Source organism: Jaculus jaculus, chromosome X, assembly GCF_020740685.1.
Source record: "Jaculus jaculus isolate mJacJac1 chromosome X, mJacJac1.mat.Y.cur, whole genome shotgun sequence".
Taxonomy (NCBI): domain Eukaryota; kingdom Metazoa; phylum Chordata; class Mammalia; order Rodentia; family Dipodidae; genus Jaculus; species Jaculus jaculus.
In genome coordinates this window covers 106,637,136-106,663,175 of record NC_059125.1, presented here as the reverse complement: position 1 = coordinate 106,663,175, position 26,040 = coordinate 106,637,136, and the positions used below count along the sequence as shown (strand labels likewise).

At 41.7% G+C, this 26,040-nt stretch overlaps 1 protein-coding gene across 3 annotated transcripts in view; it reads left to right on the top strand.

Moving 5' to 3' along the window:
• The first annotated feature begins 19,224 nt into the window (after positions 1-19,224).
• Amot (angiomotin) overlaps positions 19,225-26,040 on the top strand; it is a 77,915-nt gene continuing 71,099 nt past the window's right edge. For 2 of the 3 annotated variants that reach the window (XM_004659116.2, XM_045140107.1), the window contains exon 1: positions 19,771-20,194. The gene's annotated coding sequence lies outside the window, so the exon portion shown is untranslated. Of the gene's footprint in view, positions 19,241-19,770; positions 20,195-26,040 lie in introns of those variants that run through there. The other variant, XM_045140108.1, reaches the window with a different exon arrangement.

Here is a 26,040-nt window from a genome sequence, read left to right as displayed (position 1 = left end):
CAGGTTTGATTCCCCAGGACCCATGTAAGCCAGAGTACAAAGAGAAACATGTATCTGGAATTCATTTGCAATGGCTGGATGCCCTGGCATGTCCATTCTCTCTCTCTCTCAAATAAATAAATAAATAAAGTATAATTTAGAGATGGATAGATTGCTTAGTGGTTAAAGCACATGCCTGCAAAGCCTAAGGACTTGGTTTCAATTCTCCAGGTGTCACGTAAGCCAGATGCACATGGTGGCACATGCATCTGGAGTTCATTTGCATTGGCTAGAGGCCCTGGAATGCCCATTCACTCTCTCTCTCTCTCTCTCTCTCTCTCTCTCTCTCTCTCTCTCTCTTTCTCTCTTTCTCTGTCTCTTAAATAAATAACTAACAAATCTTTCTGTTTCTCTCTCATATTTTCCTTCTCTTATTCCTTCCTTCTCATCCTCCATCTCTCTCCTTCTCTATCTCTTTAAAATAAAAAATGATAAAATAGATTTTTTTAAAAGTTAATGGCTAAGCTGTCTTGAATTCCAAATTATAAAAAAGCAAGGAAGTAAGAAGGGGTGAGCGATAGAGAGAGCATGACATGTGCAGTGAGCAATATTAATATGTGCAAAGGCACTGAATCATGAGCAATAATTTAAGGAAGGAGTAACTGCTCTGTGAAAGGCATGCATGTTGAAGAATAGTATAAGCTAGAAATATGTTTGTGAGCCAAGTGATTTTAGGCTTCATCTTAAAAGAAATCTGGAAGCAAACAAGTGCCTTAACCATTTAGCAATTTCTCCAACCCTATAAAACTAGAATGAAACCTGGAGAAAGAAGAAATAATGAGAGAGAAGAGAAGGAGTTATCTGACAGGTTAGGGGAGAGACAAAACATCAGGGGGTAGGGTTTGGAGGAGTAGTTGGGGAGGTAATTACAAAAAAATTAAGACAACATGAATCAGTTCCATAGAAACCTTCATTATGGTTAGTATTCTACAAGATATAGCCATAAATCAAAGGGGAGGGTGACAGTACAGACAGAAGTTGGAAAAAGCTTAAACTTAAAACCATGGACCCTTGGGGCTAGACAGATTGCTCAGTGGTAAAAGCTCTTGCCTGAGATGCCTAATGACCCTAGTTTGATACCCCAGTACCCACAAAAAGCCAGATCAGATGCACAAAGTGGTGCATGCATCTGAAGTTTGCTTGCAGCAGCTGGAGGCCATAGTGTGCACATTCTCTCTGTCAATCTCTCTTCTCTCTATCTCCCTCTCTGCTTCCAAATAAATAAAATTATTTAAAAAATAACATGGACTCTGGCCAGTAAATCCCAGGCACAGAATTGGGTCCCCCCACCCCCCGCACAGTGAGCTGTTGGCCAGGAAGATCCATGAGGTCCCCAAAACAATGTAGACAATTGCCAAAACACTTGATTATCTGCCAGAGCTAAAAGTGAGACCCTATTGTTGAAGACCCCACAGAATGTAATCATAGGACATTGGAATATTATGCTAGAAACAAAAGGGAAAGTAGCTCCCACCTGGTTATCCCTCATAGTATTGGAAAGCCTTATGGGAGCCAGTGGAGGAAAACGGTTACCAATAGCAATAATGGCACATAGCCTCTGTGGGTAACCAACTGTTAACTGTTCAGACATGAGACCCAGCCAGTGGGAGAGAACTCATATCTGATACTGGAAACCAAGTTAGGATCCCATGGTTTGGAAACAAAGACTTCAGAAAGAAGTCCCCACTGCTCTCTGAAGAAGAGTAGGCTTACATGCCCAAACAAAAATTCTCAAATAAATTTGCATGCCCTCTTTTACCCAAGCTGCTCTTACCTTTGTTTGGATAATCTGCTTTACTTTACAGGTAGTAGAGAAAATGGAGGAGAACCAAAATCCATCGATAAGACAAGAAGATAGTCAACTGCTCACCAATAGATGTGCCACCTCTTTCACATCTGCCAGGGCCCAGGAGAAATTGCAGAGGAAGTGGTGAGATGAATACTGCTCTTATTGCTAGCCTGACAACCAGCTCCAGGGTGATGGTGACAGACATAGTGATCAAACAAAACCTATCAAAGCAGAAATCTAGAGGCTACAGAGAACTCAGTACTAAATCAGACTGCCAACATGCCTTCCATGCCTCAGAGAACATTGTGGAAGAGGAGGGCGGAAATATTGTAAGGGCCATAGAGTGGGTAGGAATACCCTGAGGCGTAGTCCCCCACTAACCCATAGGGACTGACTGAGGCCTTCATGACCACACAATGAGTACCATAACTCTACTGAGGAGGGTCCACAGGGTAACAGGGGCTGGGATGAGGGGATAAAAGAGTAAAATGTGTTATGATTTATATAAGATAAAAAATTAAATTAAAAAGAAAGAAAAAAAGAAATATGGGGTACTCTTGAAGACTCACAAATATTGGGGGTTGGAGCTGAGGAAAAGAATACTCCCAAAGAATGCCATCTTGATACAATGAATATTTTCAGTTAAAAGTAATCTAAAGAGCCTCAGAAACTCTTTTCTGTGTCTCCCCATGTCTCTTCCTTTTTTCTCCACCAAAGTGACTCAAACAAACCAGAATTCCTCTTCTTCAAGATGGGTCATGGAAACTAGAACCCCACTTCCTCAAAACAGAGCACAAAGACTAGAAAGGTCATCTTCTTCCTTTGTCCTTCCCCCTTCTACCTTGATGACTCATTCCAGAAGGACCATGTCCTATACCCAGGAGGAAAGAATGTTACAGAAAGGCCAGAAAGAATCTAGACAAACAGGCCTTGCTAGGTTTACCCCTCCATCTATGACCATTAGATCCATATCACTTTGTCCACTCACATTTCCACATATCCAGATCCACTCTTCAGTGAACCTAAGCATAAAAACAGTTTCTCTGGGATCTTTGGGCATTAGTTTATGAAGGCTCTGTGTCACACAAAACTTTATGCTTCTTTTTTATTCTGTGGTGCTAAGGCTCAAACTCTGGAGGTGTGCATATTAGGCAAGTGCTTTACTCCTGAATGTGTCAGACCAGTGTCACATAAAACATTGATTAAGCCAGGAATGGTGGTACACACCTTTAATCCCAGCACTCGGGAGGCAGTGTATGTATATATATATGTATACATATACATATGATTTGTTTATTTATTTATTATTTATTTATTTATTTATGAGACAGGGAGAGAGAGAAAGAGAAAAAGGCAGATAGAGGGAGAGAACAGGCATGACAGGGCCTCTAGCCACTACAAACGAACTCCAGAGGTAAGTGCCACCTTGTGCATCTGGCTTATGTGGATACTGGGGAATCATGCGTGGGTCCTTAGCTTAAGCTTTGCAGGCAAGTACCTTAGCCACTAAGCCATCTCTATAGTGCCATATTTGTGTTTTATTAAGATGCACTTTTCAGGCTGAAGAGAAGGCTCAGCAGTTAATGTGCTTGCCTGCAAAGCCTAATGACTCAGGTTCAATTTCCCAGTACCCACATAAAGCCAGATCCACAAAGTGGTGCATGCATCTGGAGTTCTTTTGCAGTGGATAGAGTCCCTGGTTTGTCATTATTCATTCTCTCTCCTCTCTCTATCTCTTCCATTGCATATAAATAAATACAATATTTTATAAAATGTGCACTTTTCTTTGATGTGGCTGAGACTTGAGGATGGGATGAAAGTCACAGAGTAGGGAAAGCCAGGAGTGATTTGGGCCTGAATGTAAAACTATGACATTGAGACTGGAAAAGCAATTTGAGACACAGCCATGATGGATTTAATATGGGTGGTAAGGGAGAGAAGAGATTTTTGTAGATCTACTGTGATTTTGGCTTGGCTTATTATGTAATCAGGTGGTGTCACTCATGGAAATGGGAGATGTAGGCAGAGGCTGATGACAATGATGTGTAATTATGGAGACAAGTGACATATTAGGTTTTTTCCTTTTAATGCTCCAGTGGAAGTAAAAGCAGATAGTTTGATACATTGCTCTAATTACAGATCTAGCCAATGGTATTGATTTTGAATTAGCAGTCACTGTGTTCTTTGTCTTCTTTTTTTTTTTTTTTTTTTTGGATTTTCAAGGTAGTGTCTCATTCTATCCCAGGCTGACCTGGAAAATTCACTATGGAGTCTCAGGGTGGCCTTGAACTCATGGCGATCCTTCTACCTCAGCCTCCCGAGTGCTGGGATTAAAGGTGTGAGCCACCACGCCTGGCTTACTTTGTCAATTTTTGATGCAATAAAAAAATCCTTGACTTCTGAATCCTTAAGAACAGCTGGAAGAGGAACTTTTTTTTTGGAAGAGGCATTTTAAGGGGAAATAACTTTCATGTCTGCATGCAGTACTTTCATGGGCTTGGCCAATGGCTGAGTATACCCTCCTAGCCCAGTCTAGTACTCTTGGCCCACCATTGGTGTGTGTAATCTGTTTTACAATATGACAGATACAGCTGTTAAGGTATTCTTCAGAGGATAGAAAAAGATCTAAGAAAATCTAACTTGGTTCTTCTCAGTCTCATTTCTAGCTAAATAGCATGCATGCACCAAAGGCAAGAATGACCTCCACAAGAATAAGTTCCAGTTTCTCTAGATGACATTCACATTCCTCAAAACTTTGTTCATATCTTAAGTAACTGAACTCACCTTTTCTAAACCTCTATGGAAACTGTCTGCTTCTAGCAGCCCCATTACTGTAAACAAACCACACTGTGTTAGAGCATATAACCCTTTTCTAAGGGTATTATTTGTAGGTCGAGAAAGATGCTATATTTTTCTGTAATCATCATATGTATAGCAACTGTTAGTGCAATCGCAAGTTATGTTAATGAAAGACATTACAAATTTAGTGAATCAAAAATATATGAATTAATGTCCTTCAGAAATGAAGACCCTAAGACTCAAGGAAAACTGGTTTTATACTTAGATTCAGTGAAGAATGTGTAGTCATGTAGAAGTGAGAAGAGGACCAAAAGGAATGATTTCCTGGGGACAGACTGAGGGAAAAATCCAGCAAGCTTTGTCTGTTCACATTCTTCTTGGTCTCCCTAGGTAACGTGCCTTCCTTCTGGATATGGGACAGGAGCCTTCTGATCTAAGTCTTCAAGGAGAAAGGAGAATGTGCCCTTTATAGATTTTATGCCTTGCTTTGGTCTAAGAGGAATTCTAGTTTTTTCTTTTGTGTGTGTGCACATACATGTAAGTATGCATGTTTGTAGGCAGGCAGGCACATGTTTTTGTACATATAAGTGTGGAGGCCGAAAGTTAACATTAAATGTCTTCCTTTATCACTCTCCACCTTATTTTTAAGATAGGGTCTATTACTGAGCCCAGAGCTCACTCAATGGGCTAGACTAGTTAGCCAACAGGCCCTGAGAGTCCTCTTGTCTCTGCCATCCAGCTCTGGAATTACAGATGCATACTACCACACCCTGGGATTTTATATGCATCAGGGGATCAGAACTCAGGTCCATATGCTTACACCATAAACACTTTTCCCACTGAGCCATCTTCCTAGCTCAATTCTAGTTTTTCTGCGACCATCTTAGGAAAGAGGAATTCAGATTTTCATGACACACTTTGGGGAGAGAAAGGTTAGGGTGGCCGTAGGGCAGAAAGGAAGAAAAGAGAGAGAGGAACTTTGCTTCTGACAGTTTGCTATCACCTTCAGTTCAAAGTATTCAGCATGCCAAGGCACTATACTTTGGGCTGCCATTTTCTGAACCCCAATACAGTCTATAAGCTTCAAGTGCCTTCCTCTAACTACTCTTCCTACACTCATTCATGAAGTCTTCACTGAACAATTACTATATAGCCTGCTTGCTAATTAAAGTACATGTAGTTATCTCTGTTTTCTTCCTTATTATAACAAGCAGGGTTACAGAGACCATGTAAATATTCATAAGTGCTCTGTGACAGTCAGAAGGTTTTGAAATGGAAGCAGGTTATTCATCAGAATTTTTTTCACACAACCCTCTGTCTACTCATTTAAGCACTTCATCTCCTCAACAGCAGTGCAAGTTTTAGAGGCTGAATCCCAGTTGAGACTTCATGGCTCCAATCACATGCAAGGTATCTGCTAGTCCTTTAGTTAGTATTTGTGTTCGGACTAAGGGCTAATGTTCTTTGTTTGAGTCAGACAGCATTCGTTAGGTGTGGCCCACTCTCAATAACTATGAAGGGACTGCACAAGGAAAACCAATGAGTAAGATTAAATTCAGCAGAAAACACATTTTAACAGAGATTAGCCCTTCTGCTGAGTAAGCTGAGCCCCAGTAAACTGATCCTGCCTTCTTCCAAAGAGCTATGGAAATAAATCACCTTATGGGTAAAACAGAGTTAGTCTCCGTTTGCAGGGGGATTTTAAGTGTCTCCGTGGTTTTTAGCCTTCCTCAAAAGTCTCCCTGTATTTAACATCTGCTCTCTCTTCAAATTACCATGAGCATTTTCCTGAGACTCTGTGAACATGAGCAAGGAGCACTCATTTTGCAAAGTGTCCACCAAAGCCAAAGGAACATTAATTAGAGGTGGAAGAAGGGAGCTAGCTTCCTGAAGAAAGTTAGCTCATTCGCTGGGAAAGAAATGAAACGTGAGTTTAGGAGGTAAAACAGAAAGGCTTTAAACTCTTTGTAGCTAGACAAGCCCTTGAATAAAAGGGATCAATTAGATGGTAAAATGGGGTGATAAATGAATCATAAATTTCCTATAATCTTGAAAGAGAAGGTGATAGGGTCACAAGTGCTCCAAATTCTGTTTTAAGATATTAAGGAATTTGAAGTCAGCAAGCTTTATCTGGACAAAGATGATAGTATTTTAGGCTTTACAAGCAACATTTCTGTTCTCTCTCTCTCTCTCTCTCTCTCTCTCTCTCTCTCTATATATATATATATATATATATATATATATATATATATTGCTAACTAATTACTATTACTAATTTTTATATCAATTTTATCTGGAGTAGCCTAAAAAGCAGTCACTGGTAAACCATCTTTGGCTCACTTTTGCTCAAGACATAGACATTGTTTCAATTTCAATTCAATTTCACTCAAAGAATACTTATTGGGAACCTACTGTACTTTGGGTAAAGGCAGAAAGAATTCAGAATGAAAAACACTTACCCTGCCATTAAATTGCCAAAAGTCAACAACTCTCAGCAGGGAGAATTAGCTAGAGAGGGGACAAGTTTGAGAAAAATCTAAGAGTCTGTACAAAAGCTATTCAAAGTGAAAAAAGTAACTGGTGAGTGTGATTTAAACAGGACACTGAGCATCTGGCCAAATTAAAGCTGGGGAACTCCCTCTGGAGCCTTGAGAGCAGAACCAAGCACAGGCTGGAAGCTGGGGTCAAGGGGAGGCAAATGGTGAGGGTGTTTTTTTTTTTTTTTTTACCATAAAGGCAGGAAAAGTCCTGGGTTTTGTAATTACCAACGAGCTGAGCAGGCACTTTGGGAATAAGTGAAATCTCTGCAAAATGTAGCTTACCTGCCTGGGATCCATCTAAAATACCTCATAGGGTAAACCTTGAAGAATGTAAAGAAATTATACCTGAAAAATTGGAGTCTGGGGACCTTGAGAGTTCTGGTGCTGAGGGGGCAGAAATTGGAAATGTGCTCTTTCCCCTTCCCCCTCAAGAACTTTTCACTTTTCACAAAGCCAGCTGGAAGGTAGAAGCAACAAGATTTGGAAAGAGCCCTTGATAATAAGCTTTTGAAAAAGTAAGGGAGGGGTGCCCCCAGATGCTGACTGAAAAGACCTGAGGGCAACAAGTCTTAAGCCAAGATCAACTTGTCAAGATAGGAAGAACAATGCTTCCCCCACCCAGCAATAGCCCTGGGCTGGGGGGCTTAAGACAGGATCAATGCTTGGTGCCTAACTGGGAGGGGAGGGAGGGACAGTGTGGGTGGTAACCATACTAACCACAGGTGTCCTGAATATAGCCATTGAGTTCATGTTCCAAGATGTTTTCCTAACCATTGTTTGATCAGAGGCTCACAACAAGCCAGTGAGATACCAAGACATGACAGCACTTATTCACTCCACTGTGATTTTAGATTAAGAAGTTGAGAGTCAGAAGGGTTAAACTGCTTGCCCAAGTTTGCACAGTTTTTAAGCAGCACCACTTCTTTCTCTCTCTGTTTTTAGTTCAGTTTAGCTTGTTTTGTTTTTTGAGACAGAATTGATAATGCAGTCCAAACTAGTCTTCAGCTCCTCATTCTTCTGCCTGCACCTCCCTTCTCTCTTATGGTAGGATTGATTATAGGTGTGCACCTCAACACTGGGTGTTAGTTTTGTGTTTAGTTGATACATCCTAATTGTACACATTTATGAGATATGGTGTGATGTTTTCATATATATTTATACTGTGAAATTGTCAGATCATGTTGTTCAGCATATCCATCACCTCATAGGCTTACCATTTCTTTGTTGTGAGAAAAATCTTCTAGCTATTTAGCTATATATAATGCACATTTGTTAACTATCATCACCCTACTGTGCAATAGGACACCAAAATTTATTGATCCTACCTGACTGTAACTTTGTACCTGTTGAACCACTTCTTCCTACATTGTAAATCCAAAGTCAAGGTAGGAGATGACTGGCAAAGAACATTCTTGGGAGAAGTGATCCAGCTGGGAACCTAAGGTGTGGAATGCAAATGAACAACTAGATGAGGGGACCTTGGAGTGGGAGAAGGCTGTTAAACTGAAACAGTTCTGAATCTAAAGTCTGTGTTCCAGGGAAACAGGGAACTGAGTTTGCAAAAATGTTGAGGGTAACCAGAGAAAAGCACTGGGATGGAATTAGGACAGATTGCAGGGGTTTTCATAGCAGGCAGAGGCATGCTTCAGAGCTATAGTGTCGCCTGTTCAGTTGACGATGACGAGAAAAATAGCTTTGTTTCTGCCTTATATGGAAGATAAACTACTCACACACACACACACACACACACACACACACACACACACACACACTCATCATTGAAATAGGATGGCGGGAGGTGGAGGACCGGAGAGATGGCACAACAGTTAAGGTGCTTCTTGCCTGCAATGCCAAAGGACCTAGGTTTGATTTCTCAGTACCCACATAAAGCCAGATGCACAAGGTGACACAAGCATCTGGAGTTTGCAGCGTCTGTAGGCCCTGGTGTACCCGTTCTCTCTCTCTCTCTCTCTCTCTCTCTCTCTCTCTCTCTATATATATATATATATATATATATATATATATATATATGTATGTATATATATATATATGTATGTGTGTGTGTATATATATATATATATATATATATATATGGGAGGGTCTACCTCTTTCTTTCTCTCAAGTAAATAAAATCAAGGCAAAAGCCTAATGTCCTGCAAAGCCGGATGACTCAGGTTTAATTACCCAGTACCCATGTACAACCAGATATACAGTGGCACATGCATCTGGAGTTCATTTACAGTGGCTGGAGGCCCTGGTGCATCCAATCTCTCTCTCCCTCTCTCTCTCTCTCTCTCTCTCTCTCTCTCTCTCTCCCCTCTCTCTTTCTCTTTCTCTCTGTTCTCTCTACTTGCAAAAAATACTTAAAGTACTTTTAAAAAGTAAAAAGAAAACTAAAAATTGCATTATCATGAAACATGTTTCCTTCACCCAGCAAACCTTTACTGAATACTGAGTATGTACATGCCTGATGTAGCATGTGGCAGGTGTGGGGGACACTGCAGCTAATCAGACAGTTCATGACCTCGAGGGAAACCTATAGTCTAGCTGGCAATACAAAACAATGTGATAAGTAATCTGATAGAGATAGGAACTCAGATGAGAAGGAAGCCTAAGGAAAGGGGGAACTAGGTAGGACTTGTGCAGTGCTGTCTCTCTGAACACCCTGACCTAATGCCTGCTCCACTCCTGTGGGAGGTGTGGAGGGATAATTGAAATGCAGAAAATGCAATAGCACAGGAAACATGACACTTGCTGAAATTAAACCCATAACATGTGAAACAAGTTGTCATTCTCTCTTTTTTTTGACCGTAGACAAAGAATTTTAATTTAATTTATTTATTTCAGAGTGAGTCAGACAGAGAGAATGGGCAAGCCACTGCAAAGGAACCCCAGATGCATGCACCACCATATGCATCTGGCTTACGGGGATTCTGGGGAGTCGAACCTAGGTCCTTAGGCTTCTCAGGCAAGTGCCTTAACTGCTAAGCCATCTCTCCAGCCGGATCCTCTTCTTTAGTACGGTAAAAATTGCCATTTTAAGCCACCAAACTGGAAATAATGAGCCATGTAAAACTACTGAGTGCATTGCGCTCTCCTCCCATCTTGACATACTCTGCTCTGGATAAGAGACAATAGAAATATAGGGATGGGACATCAACTTTGTGAGAAATGCCTGGTTGGTGAATGTCACCTGAGTCAGAAGGTAACAAGAGCAGTTGTAGGGGAATGTCATGATTCCACATTCATGCTCTTTTATCTCCTCAAGAAAATGGAGGGGGCTGGAGAGATGGCTTAGCAGTTAAGCGCTTGCCTGTGAAGCCTAAGGACCCCGGTTTGAGGCTCGGTTCCCCAGGTCCCACGTTAACCAGATGCACAAGGGGGCGCACATGTCTGGAGTTCGTTTGCAGAGGCTGGAAGCCCTGGCGCACCCATTCTCTCTTTCCCTCTATCTGTCTTTCTCTCTGTGTCTGTCGCTCTCAAATAAATAAATAAATAATTTAAAAAAAAAAGAAAATGGAGGAAGTAAGCTAATCCAAATAGAGGTAAGCCCTACTTCTGAGGCCTACCCTGGGCTAAAGTTTACCACACAAGCAGCTGCTACTGAGGAAACTATAGTAGAAATAAACACACACATGAACAGAAACTCAGAATGAAAAAAAATATCTACATGTCACCTGCTATTACTAGACCCACAAGCGCTTTGTTTAAGCCATTTATTGTCCCTTGCATAGAAATTACTGGCTTGACATAAGATTTTAAAAAAAATATTTTATTTATTTATTTAGTTGAGAGAGGAAAAGGCAGATAGAGAATGGGCATGTCCAGGCCTCCTAGCCCCTGCAAATGAACCTCAGAAGCATGTGCCACCTAGTGCATCTGGCTTTACATGGGAACTGGGCAATCAAATCTGGCTCCTTTGGCTTTGTTGGCAAGTGCCTCAGCCACTAAGCCATCTCTCCAGCCCATAAGTTTTTGATTAAAGTGGAAAAAGTGATTATTTCTTTATTAAATTATACTAATACTGTTATTACTACTAATAGCTACTATTTATTAAAAGCCTACTGTGTTACAGGACTGTAAGCACATCTGTAAACCTTAAAAATTCTTAAACATCTACCCACCATTCCAACATCCTTCCAAAATGTAAGCTCCATAAAAACATGGATTTTTTTTTCTGCTGTGTTTACCAAGCATTCCAAGTGCTTACAAGAGTATGCCATGCACAGGGGATGTTTAGTACACATTTATTCAATCAATAGGCTACCAAATTCAGGCTCCCAAGGTTAAGTCAATTTACCTAATGTCATACAACAAGTTGGATGTGGGGATCTTACTCCAGGCCTGATTCAAAGTCTCTTTGTTTTTCTACTATATTAGGCTACCTATTGATCAACCTATCCCTGGTTTACTGTCTTGATGGCAGCATAGGAAATGACACAATACATTAAGTCATGTGGAACTGTCTTCTTGCCATCAAAGACATTGAGCAACCAATCACACTATAATTGAGTACTTATCATTTGTGCCTTTCTCATTTGGTAAGTACTGAGTAAACATTCCATTTTCTGCTTAAACAACTCACACCCACATTTTCTAGGTATATTTAAAAATTTCCCATTATATGTTAAGATCAAAGAAGTAAGATGTAGATGACACGTCTGATGCAGGTTTCTACTCCAGCATTCAGAAATCTTGTCACCATTCAGACAGGTGCCATCAGTCAACAGCTGTAAGGAACCCTAGGGAACATATAGTCCAAAGTCCCTCCCTAGAAATTCAGGAGTAAATCGAAAGATACCACTGACTTGGACCACCTTGTAGTCATCCTAAAAGGGGCATACAAGAGGATCCCACAGGATTATACCAAGCTGCAGAATGAACATGAAGTTTCTTTGTGGAAGAGTCAGTAACTAGATTGGGAAACAAATGATTCAGCTATTAAATATTCTCAATCTTGGGCTGGAGAGATGGCTTAGCGGTTAAGCGCTTGCCTGTGAAGCCTAAGGACTCCGGTTCGAGGCTCGGTTCCCCAGGTCCCACGTTAGCCAGATGCACAAGAGGGCACACGCTTCTGGAGTTCGTTTGCAGAGGCTGGAAGCCCTGGCGTGCCCATTCTCTCTCTCTCCCTCTATCTGTCTTTCTCTCTGTGTCTATCGCTCTCAAATAAATAAAAAAAATATTCTCAATCTTACTGTATATGAAAAAAAGAAAAACAAACTCCCATTATAGTGTGTTGGAATACACAATTTTCATGAATGTTTAAAGAGAAACAGGAAGTGAGGATAGAGGCTTTCTTTTTGTTGTTGTTGTTGTTTTTTTCAAGGTAGGGTCTCACTCTAGCCCAGGCTGACCTGGAATTCATTATGTAGTCTCAGGGTGGCCTCGAACTCACGGCGATCCTACTACCTCTGCCTCCCGAGTGCTGGGATTAAAGGCGTGCACCACCACTCCCAGCTTTAAATTTCTTAGTAGAAATCAAAAACTCATAACTAACATTTATTTAAAGATGTTCAACACTTTTCCTAAACCTGCTTTAAGTTAGAGACTGTTCTATAGAGAAAGCATACTCTAACATGGGCTTGTCACCTTATGCCTGTAGTCCCATCCCAGCACAAAGGAGAATCAGGTGGGAGGTCTGTGAGTTCAAGGTCAGCCTGAACTACATAATGAGTTACAGGCCAGTTGATGCTGCATGGAGAGACTGTACAAAAATAAAGAAACAACATTTAGCCAACCTCCTTTAGGCAATCTTACAAATAACAAAACCAAAAAATAAAAATACAAAAGCTGTATTTGCATACAGCTGTCATGTTATCCTTGCTACACCCTCTGAAATAGGTGTTTTTAGTATCTTCATTTTAAAATCAAGGAAAGGAGGGCTCAAAAATTTCCCAAAATCACAGAGATGGTGAGCAACAGAACCAAGGAAAGAGGAATGAAGTCTTTTTGATGTTGAAACCACCATCCTTAGCATCTGACCACCTTGCTGATCAGGGCTAAAAGAGAAGAGTGAGTAAGGTGGACCTTCCTATTAGGTGCTACTAGTCCCTGGAAACCACAAAGCAAACTCTTCATCCTACCTCCTTAAATGTCCTAAAAAAGATTCAATGGAGGAGTGTAAAGTCACTGTACCAGGCATCATGATAGGACTTCCAACTATATCATTTCACTTCATCCTCACAGCAACCTCTTATAGCATGGAAATTGCTCCTAATTTTATAGGTGAGGGAGCTGCAGTCCATGATGATGAAGTAATTTACCTCCTCAATAAACTGTGGAGCTGTGTTGGAATCCAGGCTTGAGTAACTCTGAAAGTCTATACCCTTCCCACCAGAGCTCTCAATTATGGCTTACTATTTAACCCTTCCCAGGTTAGGTATTTGCTCTTTAACAAGGATCCTTCCTGTGCGAATTTCACAGGACAGTAGCAGACCCCAAAAGAAGGCTGATTGGGGCCTGCAAGGTGGGCCTGCTTTAAATCACACCGGAATGGCATTGACCTGCTTCCCTCCCCAGAGTTCCTAAAGTGGGGCAGTGAGCCAGAGAAGATAAATCTCTACTCCAGTCACAGATTTCTTCTCCTCCAACTGGGATAACAACTCTCAGACACTCTGGCAACTGCAGAAACAAAGAAAATGCTGAATCAATCAGGAGTTTATTTGCAAGGGATAATGTCAGAGGATGAACTTCCTTTAAATCTTGCTAACTGTACATTTAGCATGCTTACTGGCTTGGGGGTTTGATTATTTAGCTGACTTACTTTCTGAGTTGTGTTTTGTGTTGTTACTTATGTTATAGTCTCCCTCACAGTCCACTGCCCTTCACAGCACATATTTTACTGTGTGCTCTTCAGGATCTCCACCTCCCTCTTAGTCCAGCTAACCTAGGACTTTGCAAACAAACCCTACTGAGAAGTACGGCCAGCCTGGGTATTTCCAGAAACCAAAGCTACTAAAGGAGATATGGCATTTAGTTAAGTTGAAGTGAAGCCCTGCATAAATCATAAAGAGGCAAACCCAGGTTACTCAAACAGGACCCTAGGACATGCCTGGGGAATACACTTGTAGGCAGTTTTATTTTCCTACAGCCGATCTGCTTCCAAATTCCTGAGGCCCACAAGTACCCCAGGAGTAACTTGGCTTCCAAATGCTGGAGCAGGTCTTGGCCTTGGAGCAGAGATCTGGTGCTGTTTCCTGAAGTTCCACATTGCTGTTTTCCACGCACAGATCAGGCTTCAATCTTCCTGTGTCTGGACTGTGTGTGTGTGTGCGTGCGTGTGTGTGTGCATGTGCGTGTGTGTGTGTGTGTGTAGCACGTGCTTGGGAAGGAGAGAAGGGGAGGAAGGGGATCCAAAAGGAAGAGTAATTTTACTCAATGCTGGTATTATTTATATATCCCTTTGTTCCTTTCCTGTCCAGATAAAGCAATTATTTTCTCATCAGCTACCTTCTACATGCACAGGGCTGTAGACATTGAAAATAAATAGAACAGGTCCATGAATGTGGCTTGTCAGCATTTTTCTGATATATCTGTAGGGGCTTAAGGGGTACAAAAGGAGAGGGCTATGTGTAGAGATGCAAAACCGAAAGATTTATTTTGCGTAGTGTATGTGCTTCCCTCTGCTTTTATTCCTAAATGCATTTTAATACTTTAGTTGTTCACAAGGCGATTAGAGGAAGATGTGCTCATTTCACACCCCCAGTCAAACTCGTGGGTGGGGGGAGAAAGTCACTCAAAGCAAAGCACTATGGCTTTACTTTTCTTTCCTTCATGAAGAACCTACCAGGGGTTGGGAAATGGACTACAAACCATACTCTTTTCTGCTTCTCCTGAAGGTTTGGCAAAGTTTGACTGCAAAGTACAGACTTGTTCCCTCCCTCCCTCCCTTCCTCCCCCCCTCCCTCCCTCCCTCCCTCCCCCCTCTCTCTCTCTCCATATATATACACACACACACACACACACACACACGTGTGTGTGTGTGTGTGTATGTATATGAGAGAGAGGTAAACAGGTAGAGAATGAGCCCCAACAGAGTTTTTTTTTTTTTTCAAGGCATTTATTAGCTGCCAGAAAAGAGAATTATCAGGGGTGGGAGAAATGACTTAATTGTTAGGGCACTTGGCTGTGAAGTCTAGGGCCCCAGGTTAGATTCCCCAATATCCATGTAAGCCTCCCTTTCTCTCAAATAAATAAATAAACTTAAAAAGAACTTTACCAAAAAGCGGGGCATGGTGGTGCAAGCCTTTAATCCCAGCACTCGGGAGGCAGAGGTAGGAGGATTGTTGTGAGTTCGAGGCCACCCTGAGACAACTCCATAATGAATTCCAGGTCAGTCTGGGCTAGAGTGAGATCCTACCTCGAAAAACCAAAAAAAAAGAACTTTACCAAACAAACAAACAGAAAGAGCCATTCCATGAAGATATTTGACTGCTAATTTCTCTTGAAAAGTTAGAAATCTAATATGGGCCTGTGTTGACCTGTGTTAGTGATCTAACTGCCCCTTCACATGGGTCCTACCATCTATTTCTTGGTAGCCCAAATCATTATATTCACTTAAGTGTATTTTAAAAAGCACAGTGTAAGCATCACTGTTATGTTTCCACCCTTCTTTATCATCCAACATAAAATGTCCCTATTAAACATTGTCTTCTCATGACCCCTTTCACCACTATTTTTCCCTATGAATTTGCCAGTTCTAAGTCCTTTTCTAAGTGGAATCATACATTTGCCCTTTTGTGTCTGGTTTATTTCATTTCACATAATGTTTTCAAAGCAGACATTTGTTTCTCTAATAGACCATACATTTCCCAAAGAACAGACCTTTATTTTATTGTTTGCTAAAGGAAGAGTTGCATTTTATGAAAAAATAAAGGTCAAACAGAGCAGGTAGTTTGGCATGGAAAATCTTGAGTTTGGTGCTTTGAATGACCCTCCTTTATTCCTTACGATGATTTTTTTTTTTTAAGCACTCAGTACTTAGGCAACGAAGTGTCTTTACACAGGTGTTTTCCAGCAAGTGGTTAATTCTCCTGGTATCCCCCAGAGGGCTTTCCATATTTTATAGTCAGGACATGAAGACATAGGGATGCTGTGGGGATTAGTTAAATGTGTGTGGCATAGTTTGCTATATAAACTCACTCTCTGGAACTAGTTTTCACTCCCTGCACTTAACTTGCACAGCTTTTACTGTCAATACCATTCATTTAGCACTTAGCAGACCCTTGTTAGTTGTCTTTTTAGGTATGTATCTTGGGAGGCAGGAGCCAAGTCTCATACCTTTTTGTTTTTTCAGTCCAGTCCATAATATCAGTTCAATCAGTGTCTGTTGATGTTGCCTCCCCACCCCCCCTTCTAAGTAGAGCAGGAAATGCATAGCTTTAAATTCTCTCTCAGTTTAAACACACTTAAAGGTTTTCAGGGTAAAACACAGAAGCCTTGCATAGCAGGAGAGAAGACACGCTTAAGACCCTAAGACACTTAGATGACCCAAGGAAAGAAAAAGGACCTACTTGTGTGTCACAGGCTAACAAATAAATGACTCACTATAGCCAGAATCACCATCAACATTTGAAACTGTTGGAGAATCATACCCACCATCCACTTTGCATATGCTCCTGTCTGTGAATTAACAGCTCCTAGCAGAGCATGCTGTAGTCTACAACATGCCAACCACCCAATACTTTCTTGCACCCAGAGGGGTATTTGGAGACCTTGTTTTCCCTGAGACAGTGTTTCTTTTCTTAAAAATAATTTATTTAAGTTTATTTATTTAGTTATTACTAGAGAAAGAGAGAGAGAGAAAGGCAGATAGAGAGAATAGGCATGCCAGGGCCTCTAGCCATGACAAACGAAGTCCAGACATATGTGTCACCTTGTGCATCTGGCTTTACGTGGGTACTGGGGAATAGAACTTGAGTCCTTGGGCTTTGCAGGGAAGTGCCTTAACCATTAAGTCATGTTTCCAGCACAAATGTTTTCTTTATTTTTGTTTATTTATTTATTTTTTGTTTTTTGGAGTTAGGGGCTCACTCTAGCCAAGCTGACCTGAAATTCACTATATAGTCTCAGAGTGGCCTCAAACTCACAGGAATCCTCATTTAAAAAATACTTTATTTATTCATCAGAGAGAGAAAAAGAGAGGGAGAGAGGAAGAGGCAGATAGTGAGCAAGACAATGAGCACACCATAGCCTGTAGCCACTGCAAACAGACTCCAGACACATGTACCACTTTGTGCATCTGGCTTTATGTGGGTACTGGGGAATTGAACCTGGGCTCTTAGGCTTCACAGGCAAGGACCTTAGCCACTAAGCCATTTCTATGCCCCCCCCCACAACCAATCCTCTTTTTTTTTTTTTTTTTGATGTAAGGTCTTTCTCTAGCCCAGGCTGACCTGGAATTTACAATATAGTCTCAGGCTGATCTCGAACACATGACAATCCTCCTATCTCTGCCTCCTGAGTGCTGATTGATGGCATGCATCACCATACCCGGGCAATATGTTTAATTTATTTATTTGCAAGCAGAGAGAGATTGAGACAAGACAGAGAGAGAGAATGGGCCACCAGTGTCTCCAGCCGATGCAAATAAACTCCAGATGCATGCACCAGTTTGTGCATCTGGTTTTACATGGGCACTGGGCAATAGAACTGGGGTTGCTATGCCTTGCAGGCAAGCACCTTAACCACTTAGAGGTCTCTCCATTCCCCAGTGTTTCTTTTGAGCACACTTCTTACTTGTGTTGATCCATGGTCTCTTACAAGCCTTCCTTAAGGCTGACTTGAATTTGATGTCCCTCATTCATTGACATGAGTTCGTTCTAACAGCTATGTGATCACAGAGTCTTTCCACTTAAACATGTTTCCTACTCCAAATGTTTTCTAGGAAATATGGACCTGTAGAGAATGGAGGTTTGTAAGGCAAACATTCCCTCATATTTATTTCTGTTCTTGTTGATGATATACAAAGCCTGATTTCTTCTTTCAACAGCAGCACCTCAAAAGATTTAGTTCGTGGTGCAAGTGCAAAACTATTTGAAAAAGAAATCTCACCATACCTAGTTAGAAAAGGAGTAATTTATTATTTTGAATACAGGGAAGCAATTTCATAGCCTCCCTCCAAACTGTACAAACAGTTGACTTTTCAAAATAAAGCCACAGAACCTACACAAACCGGGATGTAAATGCTTAGAATATACCAGTGCACTACCTGAGCCTCAAGCGCATGTGGGTCTCCATCGTGTGTCATACACTAGCAGAAATACACATGTGTGGTTAACAATCTTCACATGTTTCATTTTCATACAAGGGCCATTAAGCTTTATAACATTTACGTGCAGATAAGAAAATTAAGGCTGAAAAGTTAAGCCACTTAAAGTTGCACAGCTAGCCAATAAGTGCCAGAGCCACTGTAAAGTCTTCCTTTGGTTCCAAATTCCTTGTAATTTTGCTAGCCCTACACTAATTCTTTGTGCTTTCGTTTTCCCAGATGTAAAATGGTAGATTTCTCCGTGCCCCAAGATGCTGTTGTACTTAACCCTCCGGGTTTTTAAGCAATGTCAGTTTTTTTTTTTTTTCCAGCCAGGAAATGAGAACACCACAATGACTTAATGAATTAAGAGGGAAAAGTTACCTATTCCCAGAGAGCTGGACAGTGCTATAAATATAAAGGTGTACCAGAGTCGGCCGACACACTGTCGCACTCTTTTACGAGACTGAGAAACCAGGCGTCTCATCTTTCTATTCCCAGAAGGACCTGGGGGAGAACAGAGCTAGACAATAGTCTCTTGTTTAGTTTTATTAATTTTGAGGGCGGGTGGGACAAAAGGATCGCATTGGCAACTAAAGAGACCAATCGCAAGCGAATCCCAGGCTCGGATCGGCCAATGGGTAATTGCAAAAGAATAGTAGGCGGGATTTACTCTTGGGAACCAGCTCCGCCCAGGCCAGTGCGCCTAGCCTAAGAGGCGGAGCCTCCACTATTTCCCGCCCACTCCCCTCAGCCAGCGCTGCCTGCCTGTGGGAGGGGTCCGGGGCCCCGGGCCAGCCTGAGGGGTGGGCAAGGAAAGAACCGGTGAGTGAGGCTACGGGGGAACGAATAATAGAGGGTATTTTGGGGAGCTGTGCCTTGGGTGGGGGCCTGCCTGTTAAAAGGAAGCCAGAGGGGAAGGAAAACGGAGGAGCGCTGCTCCTTCCTGCGTTATTTTAAGCAGGCTTCGGTGGAAGCTGCCCGCTTTGCAGCGTTTTGCCTTCCTCCCGTGGCACTGGCTCTCCCACGCGCCTCTGCTACGCTGTTGCTGTAGATGATCATTGAAAACCCTTTGCCTTTCTCCTGGGAAGTTCCTGCGTAAACTTTCGAGACTACAATCACCAAATGTTGTTCAGCTAATTGGAAAGGCTGGAGCCACCGGAGGGTTCCCGGCTTGCACTTAAACTCTGGACCCCGCCGTTCAATTGTTTGAAAGTTCCCCGCCCCTTAGCCCCGCCTCTCCTCCGTGCTCGCCCCGCCCCCTTTTCAGGATCCAGGCAGCCTCCCGCTCTTCTCTCCCCGCCCTCCGCTCCGCCTCCCTTCAGAGTCCACCCCCACTCCTGGGCGGTCCTAGCTGCTCACCGCAAGAAGAAAAGCCACCCATTCCTCCCCCTCCTCTACCTCCCATCCTTTGCTCATGAGCTGCCTTCATAGCAGTCACGCCCCTTCCTTCCGAGGAGCTTTTTGGCTGCCTTAGCTGGTAGACCCCTGAATTACTCCTCCATCTCCGCTTCTTTTCCTTCTTCTCCCCTTAATTCTCCCTGCCTTCCCCGCTACCACCACCTCTAGTTTGTCTCGCCTCCCACCATCCGCTGCTCCACCCTCCGGCCCGGTATCCTGCCTGTCCACTGCCACCAAGGAGATCCCAGACGGAGCAGCGAAGAGGGGAGCCGCTGGGACCTGCGGCTTCCTCCCTGCCCATTCCTGGCCTCTGGCCTGGGACTAAAGCCACTTGAGGGAGCAGGGATAGTCGTCACCTTGTCTTCGTTGCCTCCAGGGGTAGGAGATGCATGGTTACTTTCGCGGGGAACTGGGGCAGGAATCTGTGGTGTTATGAACTTGATCTTGCCCTCACCGTGAGTGAAATTGTCTATGTCCATGTGGGATGCCCATGTATTCTACTTTCTTTGCAGCTTGGCCTTGAGTTTTCTGAAATGTTGTAGGGAGTTCAGTGAAAGAACATGGGCTTCTCTCCTGTCCTACTTAAGAAGATGATAGAAGGTACCACAGCTTGATGGTACTTTCTTGCCTCATGGGATCTTTGCAAGTTTCTATAAAATAATTCACTTGAGGAAATAAAGACAGAAGGGGAATCTAAGGTCTACCTCTGGTGCATAATGTAGGTTTGCGCTTATCTTAGATAACTAGATGGCTTTCTCCTAAATGCTTAGGCTTGGGGTGGGAACTCACCCTCCCTGTCCCCAGGGCTATGAATTCTTGAAGTTTTGAAATGTGAGAGCAATCTAGCACACAGCCACTCCATGCATGCATGCATGTTTGTGTGCATTTGTGTGTTTGTGTGTGTATTGTGGTGGTGGTGGTGTGGAGGAGGAGGAAGGGTTGCTCTTATTTGCCTTATAAGATAGGGAGATGTTATACTTAGTTTTGTAACATCAGGCATTTATTTTCAAGGCCCAAGCTGGGGTCACTGAGCAGTGGACTTCAACAAGATCAAATACATGGATATATGAAAATGAAGATAAAGGAAAGTGAGAAAGAAAATGACAGACTTTGTGGGTTGTTGGCAGTCCCTGGTAAATTGCTGTTAATTATAATATGCTAATAATTTGCAGCAAGGGACTGGATACAAATTAATGTATGAGTTAAGGGAAAGTTTGTGAAAAGGAGTCTTTTCAGTCTCTAGTGTTTAGTTCATGTCTAGTCCCTCCGTATCATGAAGAATGGACATGGGGAGTCAGTTTCAATCCTTTTTGAATATACTTTTCTTCTCCATTTAGAGAGGAAGATAATTAGTCACCATAATCTTCAGTGATGAAGGGCTAAGGGTATTTAAATCTCCTTGAGCTTGCCTTTCTGAGAAGTTCTTTCTCAGGCCAGCTTTTGTGAAGTCTTCTCAGTCAGACCTTTTAGTACCTTCATTTAGTAGCTAAAAATAGTCTGAAATGTCATTTTGGACATGGGATAAATTCTCATCCATCTCCCACTTATCTTCAATTGGACAAGTGCCTCAATCTTATACTGGTTGAGTTCAGAGATCTGTTATTAAGATGACTCCCAATCCATTTATTATTTTAAGGAACTAACTACGTATATTTTTAAATAATTTCTTTGGTTGATTTTAATGTGGAAAAGGAAAGCAGGAAGGTAGAAAGGAACATTAGTTACATGGCGACAATTTTAAAGGCTATCATGTTTCAGATCAGCTGGGAAGGGAAAGTTGGCCTGACCCAACTACATTTTAAAACTGGCCTGGGACATTTTAATAGCCAGGTGGTTGTAGAGTAGTTGCATCTATTTACAGATTATAACTCAGGTTCCAGCTATTCTGTAAGGGTTTACCCAGTATCATTTGCAGACACTTTCTGGCACTATATCATACTTCATTTTAAGTTTGCTTCTTTCTTTAGAAAAGTTTGTGTCTTTGTAAAATTGAGTGTACCTTTCTAACATCACAATCTAGGTATAACCACACTATTATATGCAGTAACTTTTACATGGATATTGCAGATTCACTTATCTGCTGAAAAAGATTTTAGAAGGGGTATTAAAATATTTTATATTGTTTGGGATTTGGACATTCGGATCTTTTTATTCCCTTTGTGAAGTAGAATTTATTAATCTAACGCATAACTAAGCATCTTTTGAGGTTGCTTTTCCAGAAGTTTTGTAAAGAATGAAGTGGACTATTTCTACAAGATTTTGAGAATCTTCTAATAAGAAGGCAGAGGGATGACTGTTTTGACTTTGAGGTCCCACTGAGTGCTAGAATTCTAAGTGGGTACATCTGCTTCTATGCCTCTCCTAAGAGCCCTCTCCCAAGGTCTGTGCCTTCTTCAAAAGGGTGTCTTTGTAATTAAGCAGCCCTTCCCCCCCACCCCTTTTTCTCCTTTGATCTAGCCTTTTTAGGCTTGTTTTCCATTTGGAGACAAGGGGACTTTCTCACACTCTTCTGCTTCCCTTTCAGTATTTCTTTTCCTTTACCCCAGAAAAGTCCTCCCATGTTCTCAAGAAGGTTAGACGTTACGTTGTTTATTGGGGGGCAGTAGGGGGCAATGCTACCAATAAACAGGAGTAGAGAACATATTCCCTTTTGGGAAATGCTTGTGCCCAGTTGTCCTCCTCCATGGAGACTGATCATTTGGAATGCATGAGAACAGTCTATTCTCCTTGACTGTCTGGTAGAAATTGTCCTTTGCACCCATTAAGCCCAGCTTAAACCCACTGAATGGGGTGGAGGGAGGTGTGTGTGGTCATGGCCTAGACTTTTAGGATGGTAAATGGGCAAATGTTTCCAAATCTCCTATTATATCACCTCTTTCTCCCATGGATTCAGTGGATTTAGAGATCTGCTTGACAAGTTAATTAGCTGAGGACTAAACCAATTTGTTTAGAATTGTGATCCACTGATTTCCTGTCCCCAGGAATTTTTGTTGGTATTTTACTATGACGTGTTGTCTTAAGCATTACTTACTTTTCATTCCTTTGCATTTTGTGGACTTCAGTCCAAAATCTAGGGTCTCACCCCCAAGTCAAAGTTTAGAATTTGCTCCCAGGAACTAACAGGGCATTAAACAGTCTGGACCTACTGCATTATTCTCCTCCATGGTGGGCTTCTGACCTGTTTACACTAAGAGAAAGGAGGAAACTTGCCCCTTCCACATACAACACGCACCATGTGAACAAGAGAGAGAAAGAGAGAAGGTAGAAGGAAGGAAGAAGGAAGAAAAAGTAAGAAAATAGGGGTCATTTATTTTATAAAAGAATCTACAATAGGTTTCTTATCAAGGACTAGCTTCTCTAGTTAGTTCCTTTAAAATATGACTTGATGGGTGAAAAATTCACTATAACTTTCTCAGCAACATATTTATTGCATAAAGGATTTGTTGTGATATGACTATTGTCTGAACTAAATGAGACCTGTATTTGGCTTTTGAAGTCTTTTTGTTATATGGGATGGAGTTAACTGTCTAAATCATTATGGCTTGCAATAATGTTGGCCACAGGAGACTCAGCCCACAAGTTCTTATAGAAGGGAGCTAGTATTACTTTCTGGAAAGAAATGAGACTGTGGATTTTGATTAAGTCTAAAGATGGACTATCTCCCTCACGTAGGGAAAATGTTTAATTTGGAGTTGTTATATTTGACTAACCCAAGGGTCCAGAAAATTGTTTTTAGAAAATAATGACAACTACTGACATTCTCAATCTAAGAATCTATGAGACATAGGCTTTCTGAATGAGTATGTTGGTGAGAAGAAACTGGGCTCTAGATCAAGCTCTAACTTGGTTTACCACCCATGGCAAGTTTCCTCTACAGTAAATTGTGGAGATGGGACAGAGTGATTTTTTTGTTCTGGTTTTTCAAGGTAAGGTCTTGCTCTAGGTGGCCCCAAACTCATAGTGGTCCTCTTACCTCTTCCTCCCGAATGCTGAGATTGAAGATGTGTGCCACCAGGCCCAACCAGAGTGATTTTTGAGTCAGTTCTGTGAAGTTTATGATTCTCTTTCAAGGCTATAATAATCTGCTGTGATTATGAATGATTACTACTAGAAAGAAGTGCAACAGTTGTTAAAAATACAATCATGTCCCTGAGACTACATAGTGAATTCCAGGTCAGCCTGGGCTAGAGTGAGATCCTACCTCGAAAACCCAAGGGGGCGGGGGAACAACAACAAAAAAAAACCCATGTGGCCATGTAGGTATCCTGTAAAAAAAAAAAAAAAAAAAAGGCTGTAAGAGCCGGGGGTGGTGGCTCACTCATGCCTTTAATCCCAGCACTCGGGAGGCAGAGGTAGGAGGATTGCCGTGAGTTCGAGGCCACCCTGAGACTCCATAGTGTATTCCAGGTCATCCTGGGCTAGAGTGAGACCCTACCTCGAAAAAACAACAACAACAAAAAATCTGTAAGAGTGTATGAGTAGAAATGTGTTGTGATATATATATATAATTATTTTTGTTTTTTCAAGGTAGGGTCTCACTCTAGCCAAGGCTGACCTGAAATTCCCACTCTGCAGTCTCAGGGTGGGCTCAACTTGTGGTGATTCTCCTACCTAGGCTTCCTGAGTGAGTTGGGATTGAAGGCATGTTTCGCTACTCCCAGGCATGATTTATATATATTTTTAATCAATTTATTTATTTATTTATTTATTTGAGAGCAACAAACACAGAGAGAAAGAGGCAGATAGATATAGAGAGAATGGGCGCACCAGGGCCTCCAGCCACTGCAAACGAACTCCAGACGCGTGCGCCCTCTCGTGCATCTGCCTAGCTAGCATAGGTTGTGGGGAATTGAACCTTGAACCAGGGTCCTTAGGCTTCACAGCAAGCGCTTAACTGCTAAGCCATCTCTCAAGCCCATGATTTATATTTTAACAGCATCAAAAACAGATCTAAGACTCTGTCCAAAATTCATCAAGAATCCTTTTCATTTTTTCCTGACTCTTTATCCAATGCTAATATGAAGTTTACATAGTTTGGATCATAGGAACATACAAAGCAATGTTGCTTTCAAATAGGAGCTCACATACAACATAGACCTGGTGTGGAGGAATGAAGTCAGAACCTGAGAGAGTCTGTGTGCAGGAAGAATCCCATACATTTTGTTTCTGGAATGCTAGGAAAGGCAAATAGATTTAAGTGATCTCAAAACATTTTCTGTGATTTAGGGTTTGTTTACAAATCTAGCAAGGCAGTTAATCCTATTCTTTTGACCTCCTCTTACACTTTCCCATTCTTATACAAAATGAATCTACTGTTTACTTTTTCTAAACTGGAAGGGATTTTTTTTTTTTTTTTTTTGGTTTTTCAAGGTAGGGTCTCACTCTAGTTCAGGCTGACTTGGAATTCACTATGGAGTCTCAGGGTGGCTTCAGACTCAGCGATTCTCCTACCTCTGCCTCCTGAGTGCTGGGGTTAAAGGCGTGGGCCACCATGCCCAGCTTGGAAGGGATTTTTAAATAATTATATCAGGGTAGCTCATTAAGACAGTACACACTTGGATAGACTGAAAGACAAAGGCATAGCAGGAAGGGATATGTGTGCTTGTTCTATAGCTTCAAAAATTATGTTCATATCAGGCTGAACAAAATAGTGAGGAAATTAAGGATGGTAGGCATTTGAATATTCAGTATGTAGGTATAGTAGAGTGGCCCCACACAATAGATTCTTCATTTGAGGCCTTCACCATGTAGTGAAAGTTCAGTTCTGCAGACTTTTAATTTTCCTTTGATAAATAAAATGCAGTATAGTGTGATCTCTAATTTTTATAGACTCAATCTATAAATTCATAAATTCAATGAATTTTCTCTAACCAAAATGGGAAAGTTGAGATCTGTATTTTTAGCCCATATAATGTTCTAGGTGAAATACAAGAATAGTTTTTGTACTATGTGTTCATGGGAACAAATGCAAGTGAATCTCTTTTCTAATGGTTCCTAAAGCAAGTTTTGAAAGATCTCACTTAAAATCTCTGCAAGCTTGCCTTGACATTTGTAAAGTCACTTTCACTCTTGTCCTGGCTCCATGAAATGGAATTAGCCCATGTGACTTGAAGCCAGGATCTGGGATTCTCTGCCCAGCCTCTCTCAGACTGGCCCTGTGACCAAGGGTATATGAATTAGCTGCTCTAAGCTTCAGTTACCCTTCTGGGAAACAAGGATATTAA